Below are 28,000 nucleotides of genomic sequence, written 5' to 3' on the forward strand. Positions count from 1 at the left end.
ATGAAGGGTAACACCACACCGTTAACTAATGGACATCAAAAATCGACTGAAGATGGCAAATGTAAAACACCGAGGCACTTATGATGGACCAGGAAAGAAACACTTATTCTCATACAAGGGAAAAAGGTTGCAGAGGAAAGAGCTCTTAGGGGGCATATATCCAATTTCATTTTTAGTTCAGACAAGCCGAAACCCAAATAGGACTCGGTCTCCTCTTACTGCATGCAATATGGAGCAGACAGAGGACCTGTTCAATGCAGAAAATGCTAGAGCAACATGATTAGTGATTTCAAGAAAATTAAAACATGGGAGTCACAGACAAATGAAAGCAATGAATCTTATTGGATTATTAGCAACGATCTCAGGCGAGAGAAAAGGCTACCAGGTTCTTTTGATAGAGAAGTCTATAATGTCTTGGATGGGAAGGAAGTCTCAGTGAAAGCATACCAACTAACTCTGGTAACCTAATCATAGATGATAAATTTAGCTATGGTATAGAAACAGTCGAAGAAGAGAAAGCGGAAGAGGAAGAGGAAGAGAAAGAGGAAGAGAATGCCGATGTTTCTCATACAAGGGAATATAACATGGAAGATAATGTTTTGCCTCCAGCCACGGAGGAAGTTGGAAGCAACCCACAGAAGGAAGGCGACATCAAAGATAAAAAAAAAAAAAAAAAAAAGCTAAGTTCATTCCCTCTCCAACACCTATATCAGGTAAATTAGAAGTGTTTCAAAAATTTGTTTTGTTTTCAACCAGAACTTCAGCACATATTTACACAGACTTCTGTACAAACTCTTTTTTCTTGCTTGATTTGTAACAGCGAAAGTACATGTTGTCTTTTCACGAATATACTGTCCGATTAACATCATTTTGTGAACTTGTATGTTTTGAACTCTGTGTGTTGTATCTTGTAAATAAATAACAACATTAATCCCTTAATCCTTCTATTGTGTTTCAAATTTTGACACTTATTTTTTACAAAAATTTAACCAATCCAAAAATTCAACTCATTATTTATAAGAATTGAATATTGAGCATAATCAAGAAAGGGGAAAAGTTGTACAAATACTACAAATAAATTCATAGCAGTGAAATAGACCATTTATCTTCCTACTCATTATCTGGACATAGTGCTTGATTAGAGTTAGTTTTTCTAATATTTTGAATTTGGCAAACACTTATGCAGAATGCTACAATAGATTAAAATAAATAGATCATGAACAGCAAATTAGTTTGAAAAAATTGTAAAGATAAATTATTGATGGTAACTTTATTAACCATATATATCTAAATGTTCGCACGAAATGCGGCCACATTCCCTAGTTTAATAGTAAGGGAGATGCAAAATAAGTGGGAGAAAAGAGAGGAATATGGAAGGATCATAGTACTAATTAATTCTAAGAAAGGAGAAGAGAGTGAAGCAATAGTGCTAGAGACTAAAAAATAAAATTAGGTGTGGATATCAGATGGCCCCCACACAGTTGATAGAAAGACAACCACGTGCATTTAATGTTTTTTGACAGTACAATTAATATTTCTTTCAGTACAACAATTCAATGCAACGTTGGTTCTCAGCTTTTGGCTTATATAATAGACTAGTTATATAAGATTCGTGTTAAGCTCGGGTCCAAACTCAAAATATTAAAATAATTAATTTAATCAAAGAATTATATTTGGCCTTTAACATTCTAACTTATGCTGCGGATGATGGAATCTTTGTATTTTACTGTGTCATCCTTAAATTTTTTAAGCCGATAATCTATCGAAAATAACTTATCAACCTCCAAAGATAAGGGGTAAGGTCTGTTACGCATATCCTCTTCATGCCTAATTTTAAATGATATTGAGTATGTTGTTATTATTGTTGATGATTTTTTTTTTATTCAAACTCAAGCTCACTTGTTTTGGACTCTTTTAAAATGTTAATACTATTTGAATCATCTAAATAACATAATAAACTTTTCACCAAAAGTTTATACGTAATATTTACAATCTTAATTTAGAGTCATTAGACAAATTAACTTAACAAAATTATAAGGATATTAATAAATAACAATTCAAATACATTATAAAGTAGAAAATTTTAAAACTATATTAGAAAATGATCCTAGGATAGATCTATGCACATATGAACTCTCTAAAAAAGTAACTTTTTGGAAGTTTAAATAAAGGCGGAGTCAGAGTTTCAACTAAGAGGATTCAATATTTGAAGAAAATCTAGTCGAAGGGCTTCAAAAACTATTACAAATACATAAAAGTTAATTTTAATTATGTATAAATGATATATTTTTCCGTCAAAAGGGGCTCATCAAATCCCCTACCAAAAGGGCCTGACTCCACCCCTAAGTTTAAAACAAAGAGATATAGAGAGAAACGTACGACATGTGACATGTTTAAATGTAAAGTAAAATTTAATAAATTTTTCTTTTTGAAAAAGATAAATTGACTACAAAATTATCTAAATTTTACAAAAAAAAGAAAAGAAAAAAAAACATTTAGTACAACAATAATAGGGTTTTATATAATTAAAAAAAGTATTTCTAAAACCCTTTTTATCCTTATTTAAATAAGTGAATCTTTATATAACGAAGAAATCATACCAAATAAATACTATTTAATAAAGAATAATTTAGTGAAAAACAGATTTTAGTTTTTTTAGAAGTGAGTAATTTCTTAAGGGTTGTGTCCGAACTAAAAACGCTATGTAATATACTTTTAATGTTCCAAAATAAATGAACTTTAGAGTTTTTTTTATGATAAAAAATGAATGAATTTTTCAAAGTCTAAAAATATATTAATTCTTCTTCTCCTTTTTTATGGGAGTCTAAATTATCTGTAATTTCAAAAATATAAAAAGACAATATTAATAAATTACGTACTATTATTTAATTGATATCATTAACTAAGATATTATACTTGAAATTTATTTTAGCAGAGAATAAACTGGAATAAGGTGCAAGAAAAAAAAATTCTCACAAAATTATACTGTTCTCCAATTGTAAAGACAGAAGTGACACTGCACCTTAAGAAATGAATATGGACGAAAAATGGCTAGCCACGTATTAAACTGTCATTCTTAATTATTCTATTGTAAAAAAAAAAATTGGAATACATGATAAAAGACCATTACAACAATCACTTGCAAGCTTAAGACTGGCCATCTAAGAATGTGAGGACTACCAAAGTAAGGCATTCTACCTTATATATAAGTAAAACTAGAGTAAAAATATTTGTGCAATTACCACTAATAATGTGAATATGCTTGGTCATTGGATTTAGGATCTGTTATTTTTTATTCCTTTCCCTATTTTTACTTATCTACTATTAATTTGACACATATTTTAAAAAATAATAAGTAATAGGGGTAATTTTAATTTTGTTTTAACTGTTGTAGGACTCTAATACTCTAATGGATCATTTGGTAGCTATTTAGAATTAGAGAAAATGGTCTGTTACCCCAACCTTTAGTCGAAATTTCAACTACACACTCAACCTTTTAATGTGACCTATTACTCCCCTGAACTTATTTTTCCCGAATTTATTACCCCCAGTTGCTGACGTGTCATTGGACGTGACTACACGCGCCCATAAGCTCGTTAGTTGACTTTTTTTCTCTTTAAAATCATTATTTTTTATTGCCACATCATTATTTTTAATAATAATTATTTTTTCTTAATAAATATTGGCTTCTTCTTCAATGGCTTCTTCTTCTTCTTCTCCTCGTCCTCCTCCTCCTCCTCCTCCTCCTCCTTCTTCTTCTTCTTTAATGTCTTCTTCTTCTTCTTCTTCTTCTTCTTCTTCTTCTTCTTCTTCTTCTTCTCCTTCTCCTTCTCCTTCTCCTTCTCCTTCTCCTTCTCCTTCTCCTTCTTCTTCTTCTTCTTCTTCAACGCCTTCTTCTTCTTCTTCAATGCCTTCAATGGTGCAGCTTCAATGGTAAAATGTTGAAAAATTCAAAATTCCGTCGACTTTTTTTTTGATGAATTTCACGTAATTCGATTCAACATTTTGATTCAACATGTTGATTCAACATTCGATTTAGCTTCACGTAATCAATGGCATTCGAATTTTTTGATTTAAAATTCTCACATAATTTGAGTTCTTGGAGGCCATTGAAGAAGAAGAAGAAGAAGAAGAAGAAGAAGAAGAAGAAGAAGAAGAAATGTCATTAATGAGTTCTCACTTGAACTAAGAACTTCGATTCAAAAAACTTGAAAAAAATTAAGAACTTGAATTCTTGAATGAGGAGATGAGGAAGATGATAAATTAATTTTGAATGCCATTGATTAGTTCTTGGATGCTATTGAAGAATAAATGCCATTGAACCCGAATTAACTTGAAAAAATTTAAGAACTTGAATTCTTGAATAAGGAGATGATGAAGATGATAAATTAATCTTGAATGTCATTGATGAGTTCTTGGATGCTATTGATGAAGAAATGTCATTGATGGGTTCTTGGATGCCATTGAAGAAGAAGAAGAAAAAGAAGAAGAAGAAGAAGAAGAAGAAGAAGAAGAAGAAGAGGAAAGAAAAATAATAATTACCATTGATGGGTTCTTGGGTGCCATTGAAGAAGAAAAAGAATTAGAGAAGAAGAAGAATTGAAGAAGAAGAAATAAAGAAGAAGAACTGAAAAAGAAGAAAGAAAATTAATAATTGGGAAATAATAATGTTAAATTATTATTTTTTTTAGAGTAAAAAATAAAAAATGATGTGGCAATGATGTGGCATGACGTGGTGGCGCGTGCATCACACCATATTTGCAATGACTGGTTGCCAGTTTTGGGAGGTTTAATAATTCCACTTAAAAATAGTTCAGGGAGATAATAATTCCACTTTAAAATAGTTCAAGAGGGTAATAGGTCACCTTTAAAAGTTGAGTGTGTAGTTGGGATTTGAGGTAAAGGTTGGGGGGTAACAGACCATTTTCTCTTTAGAATTATACCGCTATTAGTAATGCAGATATTAATTATGCGGGTGATTGGTATACAAGTATTAATTATTCCATCTTCTACCCCGCATAAGATAATACACAAATTTCCTTATAGCTTCTATATCCATTAGTTAGTTATGTGTGTATCAAAATTGCAAACCAGACATCATATTAATTTTGTATATGAATAACTTACTTTCTAACTAACTCCAAACATTGTACAACTCATACAAAATTAATACATGAATAATTACCTCTTTATTAGCTACCAAATGATCCCCACTTGTTGAAGGAATTAAGGCAATACTACTTTTTAAAGCCCTATCATTAATGAAAATTTGAATTAACTTTTTATGTGTTATAAATGTATTTACATTATAATGAATGTCTATCAAGATCTACTTTGATATCTATTAGGATTTGAATCATCTGTCTTTTACTCAGATTATGAGTAAATTTTCCCTATAAATAGAAAGGTTCATTCATTGTAAATTACCCCTCAAGAATCCCCCAAGAGAAATAACAAATTACTCTCTATTCTCTCTCTACTCTTCTTCTTTGTTCTTTAATATTTTATAACACATTATCAGTACGATGCTCTGACCAAAATCAAATATCAACGTCTGGCGAAGGTATGAATAAGGGTGGAGTAACTTTGAATTTGATATCAGATTCAAAAAGAAACTCAACTAGTTTGAATTGATTGTTTCTTGATGCTAAGCGTGACATGTGGCATAATGCTTCTCAACATATCAATTGACATGTGTCAATTTGAAGCAACAATTTTCATTATTACATATAGCTCAAGTTATATATTGATTAATTAAAGTTTATACCCCTTAGAAATTTGAGAGTTAAAAAGAATCAGAAAAAAAGGTAATCGATGTTGTGATTTTATTTGGCAGAGTAATATATTGTGGTGTTTTCACTTCCAAGGTATAGAAACTTATAAGCTGTCAGATTGAATCTACGTATAGTTTGATATTCTAATAGGCACTAGAAACTTATTGCAAAATTATATTAGTATTGATGAGATTACAGAAATATATTTTTATCATTTTTGTTTGCTAATATGATTCGTAGGAATCATCATGTGATGTGATCTTTTTTTTTGTTAATTATTAATTTTTTATATATACAAAGCCAATTGCATGCTGGATCTAAGAGAACTAACCGCCTTCTCAAATTTGAAGGCTAAGGTATTATTTTATTTCTTTTATATGATTAATAATCTTACAAAACTTGAGTTTATTGCCTCGAGAAAGAATTACCTCTCATGGATGTTGGATGCTGAAATCTACTTAGATGTTATGGGTCTTGGGGATGCCATAAAAAAATACAGCATCTAATCAAAATCGTGCTTAGGTTATGATTTTCTTGCGTCACCATCTTACTACTAAGGATCCACTTGTTTTGTGGAATAGCCTAAAAGAAAGATTTGACCACTTGAAGTTGGTCATCCTCCCAAAAGCACAATATGAATGCATACACTATGAAAATAAGATGTTGGGTTCAAACCCCATCGATTTATTGCCTATGACGCCTTTGTATGGATAAGACATCGATTTTGAATCTCAATGCACCATATTATTGATATAATGATAGCTAAGGCAAAATAATGTGTTTTTGTGAAAAGTCACGAAAGAAACATGTCTTATTGAATATGCTCCATTCCCTGGAGTGAATGTGGTAGCAATGCATAATATGATAAATCTGAAAGTTGAAAACTTACTTCATCCTTGAAAGAAGACAGGTGATTGAATGCACGAATATAAGCGTGGAGAGACAAATATGATAATAATCATCAAAAGTGATAATATTTTTACACGCTTATTATGATTATAAGATATGATTAGATAAAAATTCTCTACACGATATGCATGCCTCGATTTGCTCTTGAAGTAGCAATATCATGAAAGAGGTTATAAGCTATCAAAATTTGATAGACTTAGGGCATGATTATATTCCATTCCTGGGGAATGAAAATTTCAGTTGTTTCAATACAAACGTGCACTTAATTGTGATGGTATCACAACTCACCTCCGAATAAGGGATAATAACTGAGAAGAGTTATTTTGAAATAAAGAGTTATTCTAAAATCTACCTCTAAAGTAGTAAATTCAAAAATTTTCATGTAGTAGTAAATCTAAAATTTACTAAAGTGAAAAATACATGTCATGGTAAACGTGGAGTTTACTAGTATAAAAGTTCATAAATTGACATGAAGGATTGCGACATCTTAAAGATGTGCATATTAAGTATTAAGCATGTATTGAAGAATTCAAAAATTCTTCATGAACTTTAATTTTGCTTGTTCTCATGATACGTTGGTTGGACCAACTAATTTTGGGATTGGATCCCTTAAAATCTGAAAAATATAAAAGGTGAATATGGGTCCGTTCACCATTCATGTGATCAATTAAGATGCATCGATATGAGATGATCATTTATACGTTTATTGTCAACCTTGTAACACCCCGCATCGTCCATGTGTTAGCTCGTGGTAATATGCTCTTAGAGTTAAAGATTTTTTTTAGTGTCAGAGAGACTTAAGCCTCATTTTTTTTTACTTTCAAAGTGAGTAAAGTTTAAACCATGTATATAATTTTTCTTATTTTGACTTTTCATCACATGAGAAATTTGATAAGATTTTCGCCGATTTAAGATTCTCCCAAATCCGATACTCGGGTAAGAAATTATGGCTAATTTAAGTTCTAGTCTAAAAACACCGTCATTTTAGTGCTTGGCGCATCGCGGAGGGGGTCTATTTAACAATTGTCAAATTCCGTAGCCTAAAGCGATTTTGGCACGTCGCGCTGAAGTTCCAAGTCCCAACCAATAGGACAACGCAATGGCTCTGCATCACAGTGACCCTAAGAATCTCATTCGTTAATTTCCAGTGAGCCACCGCGATTGTGGCGCGTCGCGGTGGCCCATAAAATTGGGCTCCCAGTTGTATTTTATTTCGTTTCATTAAGGGTATATTAGGTATTTTCACCCCCTTATCAGCTTAAACATGGGATTATACTCCCAAGTGACCTCATTATTCATATTTTCTTCAAAAAAATTCACAAGAACACTCTCTAGGTTTTCAAACTAAAAACTCAATTAACTCAAGATTCAACCGTGGGTTTTCAAAACTGAGTGAAGATTTGGAATCCCCAAATCGTAGGCTTCAAAAATCATCCATCAAATTTCTAAATTGAGGTACGTGGGGTTTATCCTAAAAAACTACATGGGCTTGTAAACGCTAGAACATGATTTGAATTTTATCAAGCATGAATTTTAAAGGGGTTTTGAAACTTATGCTTTAAATTTTGCATTATGGATGCTTGGATAATGTTATTGTTTTGGTCTTTAGGCCTTTTCCCCTTAAATTGATTTAAACCTATATGAATAGGTATGATGTTGAGGATTTGATTGAGAGCATTATTATTCAAATCCCTCTCTTTGATGATTTAGAGTTGATAAACTTGTTGGGAATGATTTAAGATGCTTGTTTAATGTTTTGAAGCGGATATTTTCAATATATAAGTATTTAACATGATTTTGATGATGATGAGAGGGAGTTTCTTGATATAATTTCGTTCTTGTGTTAAAAAAAAGAATTTCATGTAATGGATATCTTTGACATGACCACCTTGTGTATTTGAAATGTTGAAAAATAGAGTTTCTTGCATATATTTACATGAGCTTTAAGAAAGAGTTTCTTTGAAGTGATTTATTGATACGGTAGTCCTAGATTTACGTTTTGAAACAGAGATTATTATATGCTAATAATGGCTCAGAGAATGTGACTTGCAAGTCAATGGTATGACGATACCATAAGTATTTATGCCATAACAGAGTATGTTTTTCAGAGTTTAATTTTAGAGAATGCATGTTTTAAAGAATTAAAACTGGGCTAAAAGAGGGTTAGGTGGTTACTCGAAGAAGGTTTGAGTTCAAGTAACTCTTAACCTAAAATAGTGATTTGCAATCCGGGTATACTATTTTACGATGGCGACGGCCGTGTGGCGTAGCAGAGTCAGAGACTCCAACCCCTTGCGTCACACTTGGGTTGGGGGTTTCCCCGTCGATTCAATGACGGATTTCATATAGCCCGCAGAATTTTAGATTTGTAGGGTATACCACCTAGCGCAAAAGTAAAACAAAGAGTGTCACAGAATTCATATGATTTTACAGAGTCTTTCAGAAATGCCCATGAGATTTCTTACTATATGATATGTTTATGAAATGTTTTAAATTGCTCTCATATATGTTGAATATAAATTATTATTTTGGATTTGCTCTGCGTACCAGTACAATTGTATTGACCCCCTACCTCCCAGGTTCGGAGGCTCAGTCTAGGGGTCCGGCTAATCAGTAGAGTATCCAGGGAGAAGTGATCCGTGCAGTGGTGAGCCTTCTTTGTTCCAAAAGGCCTATCATTTCAAATTATGTTATTCCTTTGTTTTGGTCTACTAGGGGCCTTGTCCCAGCTTTTCAGACAGTTATCTTTAGATCATGTAGTAGAGATTTTGCAGACTGTTCCAGAGTTGTTTAGTTGATTTCGGATTTCATTCTGTATGGTTAAACTGAATCCAGAGTATGACCATGTTTCCGTATTAGATTATAATCTGCATTTTCTTCTATTATATGAATGTTGTACATGATTACTAGATCAGATAGAGTAGGACATCCGGGCTTTCATGGTTCAGGATGTCCGTCACGGCCAGGCCCTAGTTCGGGTCGTGAAAAAACTTCAGTTTGACATTAATAAAGTTGTTTGCTCAATAAAATTGAGTTAAGAATATAACTTTCAAATTTTGTAATCAAGACAATTCATCTTGCATTGATGATGATGGTTTGACATTAAATGTCTTCGATAAATAATTAAACCATTACTATGAGAACAAAGCTTCATGTGTTGGTCCAAAATCTGATATGTTGCATACAATATCATTTGTATGCATTAGACCAATAAATTATAATTATTTCTTCCCTCTCAATTGGTTCAAGGTCAGGAACCAACTATTCTATCTAATAGTTTTGATGTGTGGCATACGATTAAATAATATATCATGATGCACAAAGTTGGATTCCTCAAAGAAGGTGAATGATGTATGTTAGTTTTCCTAACATAAGGGGAAGGTTATAAGCAGCTATGAAATATGTTAGAAATTATCATAAGATCCTCATTCATAAGATAATTCAAGTCATATGCCGAAAACATCTCATATTTAAGCTGCAAGTGCTCCTATTTTGTGTCCTTGAAGGATAAAGTCTATGCATACATGAAGCATGGTAGACTAATTGGTTCCAACTGAAAAAAAGGAGCAAATAATCATAATAAGAAGGCAATGTGCTCTTGAAGAGCCTACGACATAACACTTCATGAAACCTTATGATAGGTTCAAGTACCTGAAAATAATAAAGTGATGAGATCTCAAAATGTTATGTCACATTGAGAACCGATACAAAATGAGAAACCATCAACGATATTTTTAATACAATATTGGCATAATATTGTGAAAGATTATGAGGATTTGAATTCTACATTTATTTAAGCATACCGACGTAGAAAAATTTATCAAGTGACATGAAAGAATGCATCTTAGTAAGCATAAAACTTATTTGATTTTGTAATGCCTCAAATCTGGTATCCGAAATGCTATACAGTGCTCATAATCCCAAAGGACCACAAGCTAACCCATGGCTGATATCTGTAACTGAGCACTGAATAATAATATTAATATTGTAAATGCGGAAACATGAACTGAAAGGCCATAAGGTTCAATAATGATACATAACTGAAAATATGGTATAACAATACCAAAATAACTGAAATAATTGTTTGAACATGTTATAGTTTGAAAGCCTCAAAATAATTTAAAATTTGAGGAGTTGATAGGACATGTCCCCAACTAACTCCGAACTACGAAAATAATAAAAAAAAAAATAATCATGTTATCCTTGAATAATGAGGACTCATTGCTAGTCTGGCTACTGAACGTCTGATCTACTAAGGATGCTCGAGAGCTCGAGCTTCTAAACCGATAGTATAAAACACCATAGCGCAAATGCGGCAGTACGATTGAATGTACTGGTATGCAAGTGAGGTAGGCTGAATGCAATAGTTTATATGCATGAACAATACTAACTGACTGAATAACATGAACGTGAGAATACATGCATGAATACGTAACTGTAACTGAGATCGTGATAACACTTACTCATGAATTTTGATAACGTGGATTTACTGATATCTGAGTACTAATACTGGGATACTGAATGACTAAGTCTATTGAGTGCTGAGGAACTGATGTCATATTACTGATAAAGAAATGATTATTTCTGACAGTTCTGATTATGAAGAACTGGTCTGATTGACTGTATCTGACAATCCTAAAATCTGAATACTGGTAATATGAATTTTGTATAATTAATATATTATTAACTGAGTGATTGTGTCTAACAGTCCTGATTCAGATGGAACTAGCTGAGTTCCGTACTGAGCTGAGCAACTATATCTAATAGTCCTGAAATTATAGAATTGAACTGAGTTTTATTACTGAGACTGGATTCAAAACTAAGACTGTGGAGGGTAATCATCTAACCGACATTCCCCAAAACTGAACTGGTCGAGTCCAACCTGTAACCCCAACTAGAAGAGTGTCACTACCGTGCCATAGGTAAAGACAAGCTGTGAGTAAATTCTCCCTGGTAGAGAGATCTTCCATCAACCCCTCCTGTAAGAAAAACTCAAATGAGATGTATAGTCCCTAGACTCGTAGGGGTACATCTCAACCTATGCTGGCTACGTAGTTCTGGAACGCAGGGATTGCTACTAAGTATCACACCCTCTACTGGCCGACAGTGTGTGTCCTCATCCCTAGGTTCACTCGGTGCTGAATTCTACTCCCAACTGAAAATAGACATCAAACTAATTTCCTAGTTCATACTAAGTTGGACTGATCTATTACTGATTTTTCTAATTAACTAGATTGAACTGCGTTCACCGGATTTCCATTGACTGAGGAAATACTACTGAATTCTGTTAACTGATAAAATGCTACTGAGTTCTACTAGCTGACTGAGTTTACTAAGGTCTGAACTAAATACTACTGAGACATGATGACTGACTGAGATCACTGAGATTCCTGAGATTACTGAATGGGACTGGACTGATACTGAATTTACTAAATTTTCCTCAGTCACATGACTGACTGAGTTCTACTGATCAAGGCTTGACTGTGAGTATCATGAAAACTGACATTGGATCTAGGCACATAGCTAAATTGTTGGGTACAAGTACCCCCAGGACTCGATAGCATGAAACTGACAAGACTTGATACTTCTTAAACACGTGACCAATTCAACAATTCGTAATACAATAAGTTGGGTATTTCATGAAGCGCGTGGTTATCATAATATTGTACAAGGATGGAATTGCATATAGACATGTCATACTTTCATCGAACTAATCTCATGAACATTTCATCAAATACTCATAATGCACACAATATCATGGAAGTCATTCTTGGTCATAAGGGTAAAGCATGCATTTATTATTTGAGTCACAATTGAGCTATAATACACAATTTCTATCCTCTTAGGCATTTTGTCAAACACTTTACATGAACAACTTAGGGCATAGGTGCAATCATCAACTTACACATCATAAACAACTCAATTTCATGTATTTCAACTTGCATGCAAATGTAGTTTCAAAAAAAACACATAAAGCTTCCAACTTGAGAATCATACAACAAGATAAACATGGTTACAAATAACCCACAACATAAATATCATGTTTTATAATTTGAAAGAGGGTTCTTGGAATTCATAGATGAAAGGAATCCATAAATCAACACTTAACATACCTTAGTTCTTGATTTTACGAAGACTGATGGAGAGATTCTTGAATTTGAGTATTGAATTTGAATCCTTAATTAAAAATCCTAACTTGTTCTTGAGAGAAACTTAAGAGAGACACTATATTTTGGTTGAATTGGGGCTAAATCCCATGTTTTAGACTTATATAGTTGACGCATCGCGCCATCATTACGTTGAGTCTCAGTACTTTGACCCTGGCAACCTGCAATAATATCAACCAACGTGATTGGCGATGTGGCGCACCAAGATCGCATTGGTCCACTGTTTTGGGCTTCCAAACGTGGTCTAAATGTGATCCAAAAAACCCGAAACTTGTTCGGGACCATGTATGGACCTCTCTGATCATGAATTAATGAAAAGTATTCGTGGGATTGAAACGTAAAGCATGCGTAAGTATCGGGAGGGTTGAAGTACAAAACTTTGCACTGAGGTAGGAATGGGTTGGGAATCATTTTCCCTTATTGATTTTCTACATATACTGGCATTACTACTAGAATTTGAAGGCCTGACTTTTTGAGATATCATATCCGAACAGTTACTAAATACCTATCGGGTTGTGTTACACTGTCTCACTAGGGTAGAGACTGGAAAAGGTCCTATTAATATTTGGTCTGACCCTAAAGTTGACTGATATGAAAGGAGTTATAAAAGAAAAGAAGATCCTGAATTTGAAGAAACATGATATGTAAATGAGGGATCTGTAGTATACCAGTGGCTGCACCAGGAGGACTTTTCTGATCCTGGTCGGGGAACTCCTTTGGACCCTCTTCAGAATTAGAACCGGAGAATAAGAGAGAATTCATTTAGGTGAAGTCCCCAAATCCTGGCTGCAGCTGAATTGGCCACTGGGTTGGCTGGAATAACAGCTGGACGTTCATTCTGAGCTGTGACTGAATTGGCTAGAGTAGTGAATGCAGCCCTAAATTCTGTATGAAAGATATATTCGCCTAAAGGGTTAGGCTGATCGGGCTGAGGGGCTGGCTGATCTCCCATTCCTCTTTCCTGAGTCCTCTTTGGAGGCATGTTCTGTAAATGGGAGAACAAAAAGGATTAAACTAAGAGTTTGGTTGGAGCTCAATTCTCACTCACACGATATGAATACTAACAGAAGGGAAATCATTCCTAAAATATCTCATAGCCTCTTGCACATAAGTGTGGTGCACAACACACCCATGTACAAGACTCTACTAGATGCGGCTTTTCAGACTTTCTAGGATACTGTTAAACCTTAGGCTCTGATACCAAGTTTATAACACCCCGAATCAGATACCCGGAACGCTATATGGTGCTCATAATCTCGAAGGACCACAAGCTAATCCATGACTGATATCTGTAACTGAGCACTAAATAATAATAATAATATCATAAATGCGAAACATGAACTGAAAGGTCATAAGGTTCAATACTGATACATAACTAAAAATATGGTATAATAATACCAAAACAACTAAAATAACTATCTGAATATGCTATAGTCTGAAAGACTGTAAACTGCCTGAAATATGAAGAGTTGATGGGACATGTCCCCAACTAACTTTGAACTACTAAAATAATAAGGAAATAAAATAATCATGTTATCCTCGAATGATGAGGACTCATTGCTAGTCTGGTTGCTGAATGTCTGATCTACTAAGAATGCTAGGAAGCTCGTGCTTTTAAACCTATGGTATAAAATACCATAGCGCAAATATGTCAGTACAATTGAATGTACTGGTATGCAAGTGAGGTAGGTTGAATGCATGGTTCATATGCATGAACAATACTAACTGACTAAATAACATGAATGTGAGAATACATGTATGAATACGTAACTATATTTGAGATTGTGATATTCTGATAATGTGGATTTACTGATATCTTAGTACTAATACTGGGATACTGAATGACTAAGTCTATTGAGTACTGAGGAACTGATGTTATATTACTGATAAAGGAATGACTATTTCTGATAGTTTTGATTATGAAGAACTGGTCTGATTGACTGTATCTGACAGTCCTGAAATTTGAATACTAGTAACATGAATTTTATATAATTAATATACTATTAACTGGATGACTGTGTCTGACAGTCCTGATTCTGATGGAACTAGCTAAGCTTCATACTGATCTGAGCGACTGTATCTAACAATCCTGAAATTGTAGAACTGAACTGAGTTCTATTACTGAGAGTGGATTCAAAACGGAGATTGTGAGAGGTAATCATCTAACCGATATTCCCTGAAACTGAACTGGTGGGGTATAACCTGTAACCCCAGCTGGATGGGTGTCAGTACTGTGCCATGAGTAAAGAAAAGCTGTGAGTAAACCCTCTCTAACAGGAAGCTCTTCCATTAACCCCTCTTGTAAGGAAAACTCAAATAAGATGTATAGTCCCTAGACTCGTAGGGGTACATCTCAACATACGCTGGCTACGTAGTTCTGAAATGCAGGGATTGCTACTAAGGATCACACCCTCTACTGGATGACAGTGTGTGTCCTTATCCCTCGATTCACTCGATGCTGAATCCTACTCCCAACTGAATAGACACAGAACTGATTTCCTAGTTCATACTAGGTTGGACTGATCTGTTATTGATTTTTCTGATTAACTAGATTGAACTAAGTTCATTGGATTTTCATTGACTGATGGAATACTACTGAATTCTGTTAACTGACAGAATGCTACTGAGTTCTACTAGCTGACTGAGTTTACTAATGTCTGAACTGAATAATACTAAGACATGATGACTGACTGAGATCACTGAGATTCCTGAGATTACTGAATGGGACTAGACTGATACTAAATTTTCCTGAGTCACGTAACTGATTGAGTTCTACTGATCATAACTTGACTGTGAGTATCGTGAAAATTAATACTAGATCTAGGCACACAGCTAAATTATCGAGTACAAGTACCCTCAGGACTCGATAGCATGAAACTGACAAGACTTGACACTTCTTGAACACGTGACCAATGTCAACAATTCATAGTACAATAAGTTAGGGATTTCATGAAGCACATGGTTATCATAATATTATACAAGGATGGAATTGCATATAGACATGTCATACTTTCATCAAACTAATCTCATGAACATTCCATCAAATACTCATAATGCACACAATATTATGGAAGTCATTCTTGGTCATAAGGGTAAAGCATGCATTTATTATTTGAGTCACAATTGAGCTATAATATATAATTTCTATCCTCTTAGGCATTTTGTGAAACACTTTACATGTACAACTTAGGTCATAGGTACAATCATCAACTTACACATCATAAACAACTCAATTTTATGGATTTCAACTTGCATAAAATGTAGTTTCATAAAAAAACACATAAAGATTCCAACTTGGGAATCATACAACAAGATATACATGGTTACAAACAACCCACAACATAAATATCATATTTTATTATTTGAAAGAGGGTTCTTGGACTTTATGGATGAAAGAAATCTATAAATCAACACTTGACATACCTTAGTTCTTGATTTTATGAAGATTGGTAAAGAGATTCGTGAATTTGAGTATTGAATTTGAATCCTTAATTGAAAATCCTAACTTGTTCTTGAGATAAAATTGAGAGAGACACTATATTTTGGTTGAATTGGGGCTAAATTTCACGTTTTAGACTTATATAGTCGACGCATCGCGCCATCATTACGTCGAGTCTCAGTACTTTGACCCTGGCAACCTGCAACAATATCAACCAACGTGATTGGTGATGTGGCGTACCAAGATCTCATTGGTCCACCGTTTTGGGCTTTCAAACGTGGTCTAAACGTGATCCAAAAAATCCAAAACTTGTTCGGGACCACGTATGGACCTCTCTGATCATGAATTAATGAAAATGCAGACCAGTAAAGGACGTTAAGTGGCGAAATGAGATTGCCAACTTTCGAAGACCAATAATAGGCTAAGTCTGGGAACTTAGTTAGAATTTTTTTTCCAAAGTCTAGGACCCCTTGACAAGCTTAAAGGCCTGAATTAAGCTTAGCAATTTTACGGGGTCTTATAGATTTGCAATCCAAACCCTTGAAGATGTCACTAATAAAATGTTGAATATTGTCAATTGACAACATTTACATGAAAACTTTTAAGGATTCAAAATGTTTGAAGCATATAAAAGTTTCTGGGAAACTTATTTATAATCCTTATATTGTATAAGCTTATCACTAGCTTGAAAATTATTGGAACTCTTGGAGAATTTTCAAAAGGAATAGATTATTTGCTGAAATAAGAAATATATCAAACTGAATTGGTTATGGAGTACCATATCTTAGTACAATTGATGTACTAATATATCTTGCATATACTACAAGACCTGATATAGCCTTTTCAGTCAATTTGTTTGCAAGGTATACTTCTGCTCCTACTGGGAGACATCAAAATAGGATCAAACACGTGATCTTATTTTATTTTAAAGATTGCAGTCCCGGTCTTGTTGGATATTTTGATGTTGGGTACTTATCTAATCCGTATAAAGATCGGTCTCAAATAAGCTATGTGTTCATATATAGGGATAATGTCATATCTTGGAGATATATAAAACAGTCTATCATAGCCAACTCATCGAACCATACTGAGATAATAGCTATTCATGAAGCAAACCGAGAATCTGTCCACGATACATCTCATTCACGAAAAATATAATTTGACATGTGATAAAGTACCCATGATTTTTATGAAAATAATGCAGCATGCATAGCATATCTTAATAGAGGATTCATAAAAGGAGAAGAAAGAAGCACACTTTATCAAAGCTTTTCTATACATGAGCTTTAAAAGAATGGTGATATTAACGTGCAACAAATTCATTCAAGTGGCAATGTGCTTGATTTATTCAACAAACTTCCAACTGTAATTTTCATGAAGATGATGCACAAGATCGAGATGCAAAGGCTCAGGGATGTTATAAATTACAATAATTAAAAACTTAAATTGTTTTAATGATTGATTACTTAAATTCTATTTTTGTCACATAAATTGAGTTAAAAATAGGAAAAAGGACACTCTATAGCACTTTTTAAAACAAATAGCCCAAGTTTGAAAACTTTCCAAAAAGTGTCCAATCAGATATATTATTTTCGCTTTATAGTCATTTCCTAATTTGGGTCATTTTGGCCTACGTAGTCCATATACAATACTGATACAGTCTATATACAATATTGATACAGTATTCAACTTGGGCAATTTGACCCTTTTAAAAATATTTCAATTTTTTTTTTGCTATAAATTTTTTAAATGATCAAATATTCTTCTTTTTTTTATTGTTTATAAATAATAATTAAATTATATAGAAACGATATAATTGTTAAATAGAATATGTATCTATATAAGATATATGTATAGAAATTGTATAGTTCTATCAAATATGTATATGTATTAAATATATATAAAAAATATATAGAAAGTGTATGAAAATTATATAATTTTTGTATAAAACGTGCAAAATAAATATACAATTATTGTATAAATTGTGAATTAAAATTGTATAATTTTCGTATAGAATATTTATATGTATAAGATTTGTATAGAAACTGTATAGAAGGTGTGTAGAAACGGTATAGAAAAAGCCAGTAAATTGAAATGGTTAGAAAGTAGAATTTAAATTTCATGGTCATTTTCATGAAAATAGTTTAATTTAAAGTGTCGTTTATGTCCTTTCTCTAAAAAATAACATATATTGGGTCCGTACTAACGCAAGTAGCCAATATCTAATTTTTATAAAAAGAAAAATTTGATATTTTTCCAACATAAAAGCCGACCCATGTGATGCAAAGCAAATATATATAGTCAAAAACTCAGTAAGCTAAGGGTCTTTTTGTGTAGTACCTATTTTAGGCCAGGCAAGGAATTGCGTACCGTGGGCACATTCATTTGTTGGTCTTGCTAGTGCTCGCATGCATTTAGTTAACAAGTATTAGTATTCAGGGGTTTTGGGCTGTAGGTAACAAAAAAGTTTTAAAATGAGGTGTTGGTGACACAAGTCTTAATTATTGAGTGGAGATGACAATTAGTTTATTATGAATTAAGAAAGTTGGAAAAGATTGAAAATAGCCCAGAAGTTTTTAAATTTATACTTTGATCCAAATGTTTACCTAATATAACGGGAAACAGAAGGAAAAAAAGGTGTCTTTCTCTCTCTCTTCTCATCCATTGTTGTTTTCTCTCTCTTAGCGATTTTTGTTGTTCATTGTTGCTGCTGCTTTATTTATCATTTTCTGCTTCATTATCATCATCTTCTACTTCATTATCATCTTCATCTTCTTCTTGTTGACCATTGTCGTTGTTGTTGTTGTTGTTACCGCTACTGTTGCTATTTGATCAATTTCTTAGGTCAAATTGTATTTCGTACATCACTTTCCACTTTGGCATTACTTCATAAGAGACTTTGGTAAGTCAAATTATGATTTTTAGTTGAATTTTTCATCTAGGTAACTACTATTGTGCTATTTTTCCAGCAATGGATAAAACCCGATCATGAATCCAACATAAAAGTCATCTGTTTAAATAGTTAAATTATCTGTTGCGACATATGAGACATCTGTTTCAACGAAAGACTGATATGTTGGATTCATGTTTATGGTTCTATAGGTCATAACATGAATCGAATAGATGGGTCATTAGTTGCAACAGATGATTTATCTATTTAAGCAAATTAGTTATCTGGTGCAACGTGATAAATATCAGTTGCAATAGATTATTAACCTGTTGCAACAGAACCTGAACTTGATTGCAACAGACAATAAATATCTGTTGCAATATATTAGTAACCTATTGTGATAGAACCTGACCTCAATTCCAACAGATCGTCGTCTGTTGTAACAGGTAAGTCATCTGTCGTAATAGGTTAATTATCTATTACAACATGTCACTCATCTATTGGAATCAGCTTCAAAGGTGCCTCAGTACTGTAATATCAATCCCAACAGATATATAGTTTGTTGCAACATATGATTCACCTGTTACAACAGATGACTCATCTATTGAAATCAGCTTCAGGAGTGTATCATGAATCCCAACAGGTAAATAATCTGTTGCGACTGCTTACATATCTATTGGGATTAATTTACGGTACTATGAAATCACTATTAACTTATTTTAATAAATGACTTTATTTAGGTACCACTAATGAAGGGATCAATAACAATAGGGGTGGATTGTCATGGTCAATGGATCGAGAAGAGCAATCGATATGTATGGCATTGGAATGAGGGTGAAATGCTAGAGACGATAGCTATGACAGTCCAAAGTGATATTTCGTATGATGATTTTGTGAACTTAATTATTAGTTATTGTGGACTGAATTTTCAATTGGAAGAACTCATTATCAGCTACATGCATAGCTCCTTTGAAAATCGGAGGGTACTGCCTTTCAAGATAACCGATCAAGTTTGGTTGCGTGCTTGTCTTAGTAATTTATCCAGGCCAGTGTTAAGGGTGTACGTGGTTGAAAAGACGATAGAGAATGAGAACCAGAACGTAGAAGAAGAAAAACAACAAGAAATCTTTGATGATAGGTTGGATGAACTAGACACGAATATTCCAGATGATGATCAAACACCTACGCCCATTGATGCGACCAATACGGAGGGTAGTTCTTCTCAATCGACACAGTCTGGAAATCTTCAAGACGATAAAACTATTTTTTTATTGGAATGTCATTCAAAGAAAAGAATGAACTATCTACCACTTTGTTTATTTCTTGCTTGAAAAAAGATTTCAGAATAAAGAAGGTGATTAATTCGAGCAGTGTCTTTTGCTTCAAATGTGCTAATGTGAACTGCAAATGGCGGTTGAGAGCAGTAAAGTATGAAAGTTCTGACAGATTCGTCATTCATAAACATGAAAAGCATCACACATGTGGTTCAAAGAACATCTCGAGCCAAAATCCTCACGCCACGGCAAAGGTCCTCGGTGAATATTTCAGGAGTAGTTTCCCCGATGGCAAAGGCCATTTAACAAGGGTTATGGCCAATCAAATCCTTACGAAATTGGGTATCCTGGTCATTTATTGGAAGATATATATGGCCATGGGTATTGCCAAAGACTTGGTTAGGGGGACACACAAGCATGGGTATACAGTCATGGAGGCCTACCGTTACATGATTGAGTCCACAAATCCCGGAAGTAAGACGACATTGCTTGTTGATGAAAATAGAAGGTTCAAGTACTTTTTTGTATCCTATGGTTCTTAGATTCAAGGTTTTCAAAATTTGAGAAAAGTCGTAGCCATCGATGGTACCTTCTTGAGGAGCAGGTATAATGGAGTTCTGCTAGCAGCGGTGGTGCATGATGAGGAGAATCACATCTTTCCTGTCGCTTTTTATGTAGCGGACAAGGAATGTGATGCCTCTTATGGATTTTTTTTGAACAACTGCTAAGCTGCGTCGAAGATACCGAAAAGTTGTGTTTTATTTTGGATAGGCATCTAAGTATTCCAAAGATGGGTTCAATTTTCTTCACTTCATCTTACTTTAGTTGTTGCATCAGGCATCTTGGAGAGAACATGTGGACCAACTATCACAATAAAAGGGTCGTGACCTTTTTGTATAGAGCCGCTAAAGCATATAGTAGAGAGGAGTTTTAGACCATTTCAATCAAATAACGGATGTGAATCCCAAGGTAGCAGAACTTCTCGTACATGTCATTTTTTAGAGATGGAGCCGGGCATTCTGTCCGGCAGATAGGTACATTCTTATGAATTCAATGTCTTATTTGAGTTACAAGTTTAGTATGATGTCGTACTAAGTGATTATTTTGTATAGGTACAATATTATGACATCAAACATAGCTAAATCGGTGAATTCATTGTTTGGCAATGAAAGAGAATTTTCCATCAAGGCTATGTTTGAAGTAATAAACAAGAAGTATGGCCAATTTTTTAACGAAAGACGTGTGTAGTTCAAGGGCCCAAAAAGAATCCGATTTGTTCTCAAAATTAAAAAAATAATATTAACGAACGTCAGTTTGGAAAATAGGTTATTATCTCATAAAATAGCAGAATACAAATTCAGTTTCACCGGTCATGGTGATGTTGCCACGGTCGATCATCAAATAAGATCTTGTACGTGCAGAGTTTTTGACTTGGAAAAAATACCCTTTCCACATGCCATGACAGCACTTCGAGCTCAAGACGGTCCAAAAAATAGATCTAAAGTTTACAAGCACTCCTCTCAATATTATTCGGTGGAAGAATATAAAATGGCATATAGTGGGCATATTACTCCGGTACCTCCTGAAGGATCTTGGGTTGTTCCTGCAGAGATTTTGGGGGAGATTAATACCTCCTTAATATATTGACCCAAGCACTATCAAATCAGGAAGAAAGCCATATAAGAGGAGGCGTGGAGTTGGAGAATTATTTTCATCATGAAGAAACAAGTGCTTCGTATGTAAGAGCGCTTGTCATAAAAGAACTACATGCCCTAATCGTAGTCCACCATGATCGTTGTAATTGCAGAAACTTATGTAGTTGTTTGTTGTGGACTTTTATATATTTAACTCATTGTTGTAAACGTAATGCTATCATTTATTATATATAAAATATCTTTTTTAATAACTTGCACATCGATAAAAAGAGGCAAAATATGAACTAAATAATACAACAGACCACAATTATTCTCAACAGATTAACCATCTGTGGCAATAGATGGACATTAGCCGAAAGAACACAACACAGTTCCATCAAACTGGAATGGTTTCCTCCAACAGATGACAAACATGTCGCAACAGATGGATAATCCATTGACAGAAACCCAACAGATGACCAATCTGTTCCAACACATGATCCATCTATTGAAAGAACTGAAGAGCCAAAATTGCTATTGCTACTGGATTCAAAATTACTCCTTACCTCCAATCATCGACATGTTAACATTAACATGTATGCTTAGAAGAAATAGACAGAATGAAAATTGAATAAGAATTAAAAAACCAAAGTCAACTAAAAATAAATATTTCATTAAACGAAAAATAAAATACATTAGGTATAGATCCGATATGAAAAACTAAAATACATACGCTAAAAGAAAAAATACATTCTAATTCTAATTATTATTATCATCATCATCATCATGATTAATGATAGTCGGCCAATCAACTCACAGCAGCAAGGCCCTCATCAGCCTCTGCATCTCTCTAAACATTGTCGCTCTCACTGCGACCAACTCCCTCTATAGGTCATTAACCTGCCTCTGAAGTTTCTGCACTATGTCGCATAAAATAGCAATGTCCCAAACAGGATCAGCCATATCTAGAACACACGTGTATTGACAAATGTAAAGAAAAAGAGTCCAAATATAATACAATGTATCCTACCAACTAGTAGATTTACACCAGAAAAAAAACTTACCTCAACGAGAAAGGAATATGTTCTTTGAAGAGAAGTGGCTAAAGATGTCACATGAAAAGAAATAATGCAAGAAATAAATAAATTTTAGTAGAATGAATAGATTAAGGAGGAACCTATTTATAGAGGATTGAATCTGAATGTGTCAGGCCAAAAGGCATGACTGTTAAGCTCCATTGTATTAATTACATTCAAACTGGTGGCATTTTATCTTCTGTGAAAAGTCATGACTTTTTCTTTTACATTAATACTTCTCACCTTTTCAAAATGATTTTGAGACTTGATAACAACCCTTATTATTGAGTTGTTGCAACAGATCGTCCATTTGTCGCAACAAATTTACCATCTGTTGCAATAGATTATTTGTATGTGTAATAGATGATTTGTCAAAATAGATTTACCATCTGTTGCAACAGATGGTTTGTATGTGAAATAGATGAGACATATGTTGTAATATATGTATTATATGTTGTGATAGATGGACCATATTTTGGAGATGTTTTGATTACTTCTAACAATTGATTCATCAGTTGTAACAGATACAGAATTCGATTCATCAGCTGTTTTAAATATGTTAGATAAAAAGTCATGACTACCTCTTTTATAATATTTATCACATTCGTGCAGATAAATAAACATTGTCTGGTCTGTCGTAACAGATTTACCATCTGTTGCAATATGTAGATTATCTATTATGGCAGATGAATTATATATTGGAGGAGATGTTTTAATTTCTTCTAACAGTTGATTCATCAGTTGCAGCAGATGGAGAATTCGATTCATCATCTATTTTGAATGTGTTAGATAAAAAGCCATGACTCTTCATCTCTTTTTTAATAGTCATCACATGCATACAGATAAATAAATAATGTCTAGTCTGTTGCAACAGACTTACCATCTATTGTAACATATGGATTATTTATTACGACAGATGGACCATATGTTGTAGGAGATATTTTAATTTCTTCCAACAGTTGATTCATCATTTGCAACAGATAGAGATTTTGATTCATTAGCTGTTTTGAATATGTTAAGATAAAAGGTCATGACTCTTTACACCTCTTCTTTAATAGTCATCACATGCGTGCATATGAATAAACAACACTGTCTGACATGTCTTGATGGGGTAGGAAGAATAAGGTGCGTGCTATGGATCTACTTTCATGTATGGGAGTTATGTATTATTGATCAGGCTACTGTGACAAACACACATAAAGTGCAATGATTTTGTGAATGCATTTTCTTACCTATTAGACATTGATCCTTCAAATAAAATCCTGCATTATACAGTTTAGTTTGATAGGTGCGAACTGATAAGGCCGAAGGGTTTCAAGAGGTGGTGTCGATACCCTGTTATAATTTACTGATGGTCTATGCTCATGTTTTTGTGTCAAGTTTGGGGAAGGGTTCAATTTTTTAGCAGCAGTGTAAATATCCAATAGTGATTGGACCAGTTTTAATGGCGCAATGGATTTCTTGAAAGGCCTTCGAAGCCTCGTACTACAGCAAAAAATGATGGAATCAATAAAAATTCCCCGGGTCCAAATTTATATGGATGGATTGCTAGAAAAGACTTTTATACAATAGAAGGTGCTTGGGAGAATACCTGTGCAGGAAGCGGGAGGTGGAGAAGGCCATATATCATCTTAGACCTTGTTTAGGAGGAAACACATAAAAGCAAGTAAGGAACTTCAAGCGAATCTGGCCAATAAAATTAACATGAGAAACAGTAAAACTGGATGAGCTTCAAATGTGGAAGTGTATCTAAATATAAAAATCTGCCAGTCATTGAAAAAAAAAGAATGGTCAACAGGACTGGAGCTGGACACTTTGCTCGAGAATGCAACTAGCAAGCGTGGCCTCAATGAAGACTCTCACAAAGTGCAGGACCAAAACTCTAAGGAAGAAGCTTCATGAGCACAGGAAATTGATACGATTGTCTGTCAGAATTAAAAACTGAACAAATAACTCCTGAATAAAAAATAAGGAAAGCCAAGGCGTCAATTTCTGAAGTCTAACTTGCATGCCATGCCTTCTATTTGTGGCTATGATCAGGTCAATGGCATTAGAAATAAAAAGGTCTGAAGTTGGCAGAAATCTCATGCCTTGTTGTTTCTACTGCCTTTGACCTGACCAGAGCCATAAACAGGAGGCATGGGATGCAAGTTTAACTTGATAAATTGCCACCTTGGCTTGATCCTGTATTTTTAATTAGTTGGTTCAGGGTTCAATTCTGGCCGACAATCTTACCACCTTCTGTGCTCATGAAGCTGCTTTCTTTGAGTTTTAGTCCTTCATTTTGTGGGTTTTCATTGAGGCCACGCTCGCTAGTTGCAGTCTCTAGCAAAGTGACCAGCTCCAGTCCTCTTGACCATTCTTTTTTTTCTTCGACGACTGATGGATTTTCATTTTTTGATACACTTTCACATTCGCAGCTCATCCAATTTTTTCATTTTTCATGTCAATTTTATCAGCCAATTTTGCTACACTTTCCTTCCTACCCTGTGTTTCCTTTTAAACAAGGTCTGAGATTATATATGGCTTTCTCAACCTCCCTCTTCCTATATAGGTTTTCTCTCAAGAACCTATTGCTGTATAATAGTCTCCTCCAGTAATCCATCCATATAAATTTGGACCAGAGAAATTTCTATTGGTTTCATCGTTGTTTGCTGCAGTGTGACTCTTCAGAGGCCTTTCAAGAAGTCCATTGAGCCATTAAAATTGGTCCAAACACTACTGGATATTTACACTACCGTCAAAAACTTGAACTCTTTCTTAAAATTGACACAAAAACATGAGCATAAATGGTCATTAAATTATAACAGGGTATCGACACCACCTACATGGTCCCTCAGCCTTACCAGTTCGAACCTAATAATCTTAACTGTAAAATGCCATATCTTATTTGAAGGATTAATGCCTAATAGGTAAAGAACAAATATTCACAAGATCATTGTACTGCATATGTGTTTTCACGATAGGTTGATCAGTAATACATACCTTCCATATATGAAGTGGTTCCGTCTAGAAGCAGCTTATTCTTTTGAACCCATATTTACTCTAGCCTTTAATGTTTGTCGAGCAAAAGTGGAACCAGTTTTACTTCCTTTTATCTGCAAACAAGAGAAATATATTTGACGTCAAACAAGAGAAAAATAAAAATAACATTACAAAAGGGTAACACAAAATTGAGCAAATCGACAGATGACCAATCTGATGCAATAGATTACCAATCTACCCAACTGATGAGGTATCTGTTACGACAGATGGATGACATGTTGCAACAGATGAGTCATCTGTTAGAATAAATCAAACCAGCCTTGCTACTGGTTTGATTTTTTCAAACAGTTGTTCCATCTGTACAAAAAGGTAAACACAAAATTAAGTGAATCAACAGATGTCAATTTGATGCAACAGATTACTCATCTGTTCAACCGATGAAGCATTTTGAAATAGATATAAAAAACAACGGTTCGTTCATTCAAGACTTAAAAGTCACCTTTCCTTCAATTTTCTCAATAAATAGTGTCACACCCCTTTTACGTACTCTAAAAGATTTATATTTTAAGTTCGAAAGAGTTTTTATTAAAGTGATAAAATGAAGATTGGTTCCGAAAAAGAATTATTTTTATATTCAAAATCAGAGTTGCCACTTGGCATAATCTGGTGTGCCAAGTCACCATTGGAAAAATTCTTTTTGAAACCATTTGACTCTTTAAACCGGTTTGCGAATAGAGATTCTGGCTAAGGAATTCTGTTGACCGAAGGGAAGGTGTTAGGCACCCCTCGATCCTGTGGTTCGACCACGGTCTCTTGGTGGAACGTATCAGCTAATTTTGACACTATGAATGTACAAACCACACAAACACGTAAAACCAAACAAACAAACAGACAAAAACAAAATGAATCAAAATATAGTGTCCAGTCCAATTTATACAGTCCAAAATAAAAAAATGCTAAGATAAATCCTAGCTAACTTATGCTACTACTAACTACGCTCCCGCTACCCTACGCCTCGGGACTTATTCTCGATCCGCCTTTGCCAACATAGTACGTCGGGGCATTTCCTGGTGAATAAATATATATACAAATACTTCGGGGCATTCCCCGGCCAAATGAATACATTTTGAGTTAGATGCGATAAACTAAAAAAACATTCAACACATTCCACATTCAAACATTCAATCAAAACCTTAATCCTAAATTTGCCTACCCGAACCTACATTGGCCTATCCATTTCAACATATGATAATTCTATCATGTTTCATATCAACCATAGATCGAAATTAATTTGAATCTACCCTTTTCGTCAATTTTCAATTCCCACCCTCAATTTCCTTTTATCACTCACACCATTAAAACTAATCAAATTCAATACGCAATTGACGAACCAAATTTTCACATTCAAATCTAACATCAAACAATATGCAATGAAGATTTAAACATGTAAAACACACGAATATTCATGATTGAGTAAAAATTAAAAGGAGAGAAGATAGAATTGGACCTTCCAAATGCTTTTATTACGCCAAATTACGCGATTAAAAAATGGAGACGTGTCCAGAATCTTTGAACCGAACCTCAATACCAACAAAACCAACTCGAAATATCCAATTTTTCTCTGGTTTTCTCCTAGCCGAACCAAAAATGATGAAGTAAAGAATAACCCGCACTGAATTTTATACCCCGTTACTGCTTCGCCGAAGAACTGGAATGGGAGGATCTGTTTTTTTGATTTTTCTGATGGGCTTTGGTGTTATTCCAGTTGAGTTTTTACCATGGTGGCCGGAATTGGACCTCCCTGTCTGTTTTCAACGTTTTCCGATGAATGAATAATAGCTACAATGACTGC

The 28,000-nt window shown here is 34.1% G+C and overlaps 1 pseudogene; it reads left to right on the forward strand.

Annotated features, from left to right (window-relative positions):
- Window positions 1-27,976, forward strand: LOC124896817 (annotated as a pseudogene).
- Window positions 27,977-28,000: the final 24 nt, after the last annotated feature.

Source organism: Capsicum annuum, chromosome 3, assembly GCF_002878395.1.
Source record: "Capsicum annuum cultivar UCD-10X-F1 chromosome 3, UCD10Xv1.1, whole genome shotgun sequence".
In the NCBI taxonomy this organism is placed as follows: domain Eukaryota; kingdom Viridiplantae; phylum Streptophyta; class Magnoliopsida; order Solanales; family Solanaceae; genus Capsicum; species Capsicum annuum.